We start from the raw sequence: 6,648 nt of genomic DNA, 5'->3' as shown, positions 1-6,648 counted from the left end.
CCATAGGGTCATAGGGTCGGAGACAGAGTTTTTGTTGATATCAAAAAATTCTTGTAGTGTTTTTGTTAAAGAGGTCTCATAACCGGGTATCCGAAGCAGACTCGAGTCAGCCCTCCATACAAAATCTCCCGAAGGGACATCCCTCTCCGCCACCACCACCGATACTGGCGCATGATCTGACCAAGTTATGTCATGGATAGCGGAGGAGGATGTTGCCCGCAATATACCTCTATCCCCAACAATCATATCTATACGGGAATAAGTGTTATGCCTGGCTGAATGAAATGAAAAATCCTTTTCACCAGGATGCCTACATCTCCAGATGTCATACAGTTCTGCGGAATGCAAAGTGGATTGGAGTGTGGGTAAAAGCCTCTTGGACTTAGACGTAGTGTCAATATTGTAGTCCATAGTGATGTTGAAGTCGCCACCAATAAGTAAAGCACCCTGTTTAACTTCATCAATTTTTTTCAGTAGCCTTTTCAGAAATCTCAGCTGATGAGAGTTCGGAGCGTAGAGGCTAACTACCGTATAGAGTTTGTTGTTGATTTCTCCAATAACAATGACATATCGACCTCCAGGGTCGGTAGTAAAAGACTTAAGAGTGAAGGTTACAGAAGCACTGATGAGAATAGCAACTCCTTTATGTTTACTTGACACTGAGGCTTGGAAAATATGTGGGAATTTTTTATGATGGAGTCTATGCTGGTCCTGTAGTGTGAGATGCGATTCTTGTATGCAAAGGACATCGGCCTTCAGCTTGCCGGCCTCCTTCCAGAGGGCTGCTCTTTTAGCCGGGTGGTTAAGCCCATGTGTGTTAAAAGAAACATACTTTACCATTGGCAATCATTATAGGGAAGAGAGTGTAGTAAGCATACCCAAGCGGTCTTGGTCAGATAGAGGTCCTCGAGTATCCTGTTGTGGAAACAATCTTCAGCAGTGAGATTGGGAATCTGAGAAATTAGATGAGTCCATCCTGTGAAGAAGTGAGGGGGGAATAAAACAGAAGGGAGAGAGAAAAAAAGAGAACAAACAGCAAGCAGGGGAAAGCAAAACCAACATGGTTGCACGTAGAGAAAGAGAAACAGTAAAAAAAATAAACTCGGAGCTTTATCTTGCTCCGGATTAAGAAAAGGGCCCTTTCCAGGAACCCGTGGCAGAATTTCTGCACTAAATGTCATGGGGTGTAGAAAACACTCGGTGGCATACGTGCTAGGGGAGCCGGGTATTGTCGAGTAAGTTGGTAGCGTGTGGCGGAGAGATCAAGTGCGTCTCCTGGAGGAGGCATTTTTGTGTTTCCTGGATACAACCTGCCAGGTGTCGCTAACGTCCATTGAAGCTGGTGGAGACGTGTGAGATTCTGATTGAGCTGGAAGGATGTCCCATGCTCTAAGCAGCTTCAGTCCTTCCTCCAGGGAATTGACCACAGACACCTGCTCATCTTTAGTGATATGTAACTTAGCCGGATATCCCCAGCGGTATAAGATGGCGTGGTTACGCAGAGCTTTAGTAATGGATAACAGGGCTTTACGTTTCTGCATGGTGTACTGGGACAAGTCCGCAAAAAGCTGAATATGTGCATAGCATTCAGGTGGTTGTTTGTTTTTGCGATGAGCAGACATGAAATTTTCTTTAATGTGGTAAAAATGTACCCGCATAAGGACATCCCTAGGGATGTTATCTGGTAGATGGGACGGTTTGGGGAGTCGATGGATCCTGTCAATCACTAAATCAGAGTCAGTAGCGTCCGGCAGGAAGGATCTCATCATAGTTTGAGCATATTGCAATAGTTGGCCCGGGGTGATCACTTCGGGGATCCCCCTAATTTTGAGGTTGTTGCGGCGGGATCTATCTTCAAGGTCAGCGACCTTTGACCTAAGCCAGGACACCTCGTCAGCTTGCTCATTATGGGCATCAACTAATGAGTTATAAGAGGTGGCATAATCGCCCATCTTTTCCTCCACATGAGATACTCTGTCTCCCAGCTCCCCCATGTCTGCCTTAAAACTCCGCATGCAGTCCATTAGGTCCGCGTGGAGGGAGCTGCGAAGGGACACCAGCATGTCTTTCAACGTGGTGTCAGACACCGGCTGGTTGGTGGTGGGGAACGAATGGAGCGTTTCAGCTAGTTCCCTAGTGTCATCCAAGCCCTCGTGGTCCCCGCTCACCTTGTCGGCGGTCGCGTCCACCGTCAGACGGGGTTTGGATTTCGCCGGGCTCCGGGACAGCGGAGATGAGACATCTGGAGGGTCTCTGGACACGCTGGGGCTGTGTTTCGGGCTCGGAGAGGATGTCGCAGACTCGCTGGAGGTAGGCGGCGAGGCGTCTCCGGCGTCATCTTGGAGTAGGCCGCGGTCTTTCTGCGGGAAGAAGTGTTGAAGTTTATGGAGCTGTGAGTTTCCTTTCCTCTTTTTGGCCATGCCGAGGGAATGAGGGGTAGTTCCCACGCAGGTAGTGGTTAGTTAGAGTTAAAGTCCTCTCCGTTAAGCGTCGTTCCCCGGTCTCCAGCACGGAGCTATCTGCTCACACGTCCATGCAGTAGCTCGGTAGCCACGCCCCCTCCATTAAGTCTATATTGATTGGTCCCCCCCCCTCTTTTTTTTTTCCTTCCCCCCTCTTCTTCCTTCCCTGTTTGCTCCATTTGCACACTATATAGACCCACACGTGTGTATTTTTCATATATATTTTTATATATTTTTTTTAATTTCAGTTATTTCACCTTTTTGTGATTCCAGTGTTCGACACGGGGGGGGGGGGGGTGGATTGCCCATTCAGGGTGCCTCAAATTGTGCCATCTGGTACCTTTTCTTGGGTTCCCCATTGGTAAGCCTGATTTCAACACTTCAAAATATTGTATACCTTTTTTTTTTTCATTATTTGTTATTATATAACTATAAGATTGTATTTCTAGGTATTTATGGTCAACTCCTCCTGAAGAAGCGACCTCTGACGCGAAACATGTTGAGGGTCACGTTTGGACCTGCATCTTTTTTTCCCCGTATACCTGTGGGGTTTATCTGTTCTTTGTATGTATCACTTGCAACAGTAAGCAATAACCATTTATATATATATATATATATATTGTTGTATCCAATGTCCTTCATGTTTGTCCTTTTTCAATAAATTAATACTTTTATATTTACTCCATCTGGGTACCGAGATAGTCCACAACAACCTTTGTTGTCGTGATGCAATTTTTGGAGTAGCCCCCGACACGCCCGTTTTTCTACATACAATGGTATATATATATATATATATATATATATATATATATATATATATATATATATATATATATATATATATATATTGAAATTTTTATTTATATATATATATATATTTTTTATACTACTAATGGTGGTGATCAGCGACTTATAGTGGGACTGTGCAACAGGAAAATCTGACACTAACTAACGCTGGGGGGAACTGACTAACTGCCACTAACATCACCAGTGACACTCAAGCCTCATACACACGATCGGACTTTGTACAAACTTTCCCGTGGATTTTTGTACAAAAGGGCGTTGGCCGTGAACTTGTATTGCATACACACGGCAAGGACTTTTTCAGCCAACTTTCACCAAATCACGTGGTTTTTCTGCTCTTTACCGCCACCTTCGGTCAACTTCTGTATTGTTGTCTGATCTTTTGCATTGGTTCTGAGCTCTGTTTGTACTTTGTACAAAAGTCCTATGGTTTTCTGTACACGCGATCAGACTTTGCTCCATCGGACTTCTGTTGCCGGAAATCTTGTCCGTTCGCACAGCCAACAATAAGATGAGAAACTAAAAAGTTTGTCTGATGGAGCGTACACACGGTTGGATGTTGCCTTAAAACAAGCAATTTGCGTGTTTGTTGTCAAAAAGTCAGATCAGGTGTATGGGCCTTAATACAGTGATCAGTGATAATACTATACACTGTCACTGTACTAATGACACTGGCTGGGAAGGGGTTAACATCAGGGTTTGTACAGAGCAGCCCCCGATCCTCCTCTTCTCGGGTCCTCCTTTGGTGCTTCTGGCCCCTCCCTCCCGTTGAGTGCCCCCACAATAAGCAGCTTGCTATGGGGGGGGGGGGCACCCGAGCCAAAGCCGCAGCTCCCTGTGTCCATTCAGACATGGAGCCGTGGCCTGGCCCAGCCCCTCTCTCTCTTTATTGGATCGCTGACTTTGATTGACAGTGGCAGGAGCCAATGGTGCATCACTGATGTCTCAGTCAATGAGAAGGGAGAGTCCTGGACAGCCGAGTCTCTCGTGCAATATCGCTGGATCGAGATGGGGCTCAGGTAAGTAGGGGGGCTGCACACAAAATGATTTTCATCTTAATGCATAGAATGCATTAAGATAAAAATCCTTCATCCTTTACAACCCTTTTTTTTCTCCACTTTTGTTGAGAAAAAAAACATTCCCCTCTGGATGATCTCTGTACATCTCTGTGCAGTGCAATGCTTAGAACAATCTTTGTTGCAGATTCCTACCTTTTGTTATTCTGAAGAAACCCCTGTGTGTTTCTCTGTACCTCTGTGTGGAGTGGGTCTAATGGGAGGGGTTTCATAATTAATTGTCAGGTGTGGCAGCTGCAGGGCACTAATGAGGAAAGCTGCAGGGTCTGCATCACTTTAGATGGGTTCCTACTGGAAATATCTCACCAAAAATAAAATATTTGTTGCAGGGGATGCCTGAAATCTGGCTTGTATCTTAGGCGGACTTCTGGGAAAATTGGGGAGCCAATCACAGAAGCAGGAAATGATGTTTCTGGGGCGTGGTCAGTACACATTCTGTGTACAGAACAACTCTAGGTAGACATATTGCATTTACAGAAAACCACAGCAGCTGCAGATTTAAAAGGAAAGATCATTTTTAATAACATTCAATTACATTGGGGGTAATTTACTAAGATTTACTAAGCACTAATGTGCTGCGCCGGTTCATACCTTAATTTGTGCACCAGATAAATTATTAATTGAGTGTATGAAGCGGCGCATGCATAAGTGCAACAGATAATATGCCGGCGCACGTGATAATAATATGCCATTGATAATAGCGCACGCCGTATCATTAACAGTCCATTCACACAGGGGCAACACGACTTCCAGCGTGACTTTGGGAGGCAACTTGGACACGACTGAATCACAGCGCAACTTGCAGCGACTTACAACATGACTTGGGGTGACTTACAACATGACTTGGGGTGACTTACAACACGACTTGGGGTGACTTACAACACGACTTGGGGCGACTTACAACACGAATTTAAGTCACCCCCAGGGCAGGCGACTTTAATTTTAAATAAAAAACTGTCATGGGTCCCCTTCCAAGAGTATACCAGGCCTTTCAGGTCTGGTATGGATATTAAGGGGAACCCCGCACCAAAAAAAAATATGGTGTGGGGGCCCCCCTCAAAATCCATACCAGACCCTTATGCGAACACGCAACCTTGTCCCCATGTTGATGAGGACAAGGGCCTCATCCTCACAACCCTGGCCATTGGCTGTGGGGGTCTGCGGGTGGGGGGCTTATCGGAATCTGGAAGCCCCCTTTAACAAGGGGACCCCCAGATCCCAGCCCCCCCTGTGTGAAATGGTACCCCTACCATTTCACCAAAAAAGTGTCAAAAATGTAAAAAATGACAAGAGACCGTTTTTGACAATTCCTTTATTAAAGTCTTCTTCTTTCCATCTTCTTCGGTTCCTCTTCCTTCTTCCTTCTTTCATGCTTCGGTTTCTTCCTCCATCTTCTTCTTCCTCCGATCCTCTGCTTCTTGCTCCGGTGTTCTCGTCCGGCATCTTCCTCCACGGCGTCTCTTCTTCCTCGCTTCGTTCTCGGGCTGCTCTGCTCAATGGGAGGCTCCCGCTGTGTGACGCTTCTAATCTTCTGACACTTATATAATGGAACTGTGCGTCAGAGGGGGCGGGGTCACCGGGTGGCCCTGCCCTCCGTTATGTAAGAAGCTAGCTGCAGCCATAACCCCGGTATTTAACGGCAAAATCATGATGGCTCTTTACCCATGTGATCAGCTGTGTCCAATCACAGCCGATGACATGTAAACATGAAAGTACCATTTATAGGCTCTCCTCGCCTCACACTGATAGGGGAGACCTGTACAGGTAATCAGGGCACTGATCATCAGTGCAGCCCCAGCAGTGCCCATCAGTGACACCAAGCAATGCCCATCAGTGATGCCAGTCAGTGCTGCCTTAAACTATAAAACGAATCAATCAGCGCTGAACACAACAAATAAGTGAAAAATTAAACAATTAATTAAAAAACATGCAGCTCGAATACTATAGGTCAAAATACCAAATCCCACATTACAAAGTAAAAAAGTAACAGTACAGCGCATAAATAAATAATCTAAGTGAATAAAAAAGTGACACTCTATTAGTGCATCAAAACACAAAAGTCCATAGATTTAAAGAACAACATGTAGAGATGTCAGAAAAGAGATCCGCTTGTGCAATGTGCCTTCAATCGACAAAAATAAGTGATGATGTGATTCCTTCACCAATGAGCAAGATGGACTCTCACCTCAAAATATGGACCCCTGATTTAACAGACAGGTCAGAAAACGCATGTTCCCATCATGGGTAACTCACAGCATTCAGTAGATATAGCGGTAGTGCTCAAAGATTGAATCCTTTTCAGTATC

Source organism: Lithobates pipiens, unplaced genomic scaffold (genome assembly GCF_037356315.1).
Source record: "Lithobates pipiens isolate NorthernLeopardFrog02 unplaced genomic scaffold, aLitPip1_a1.2 Scaffold_22, whole genome shotgun sequence".
In the NCBI taxonomy this organism is placed as follows: domain Eukaryota; kingdom Metazoa; phylum Chordata; class Amphibia; order Anura; family Ranidae; genus Lithobates; species Lithobates pipiens.
The sequence above is the reverse complement of the archived record's forward strand: the minus strand, read 5'-3'. Positions refer to the sequence as shown.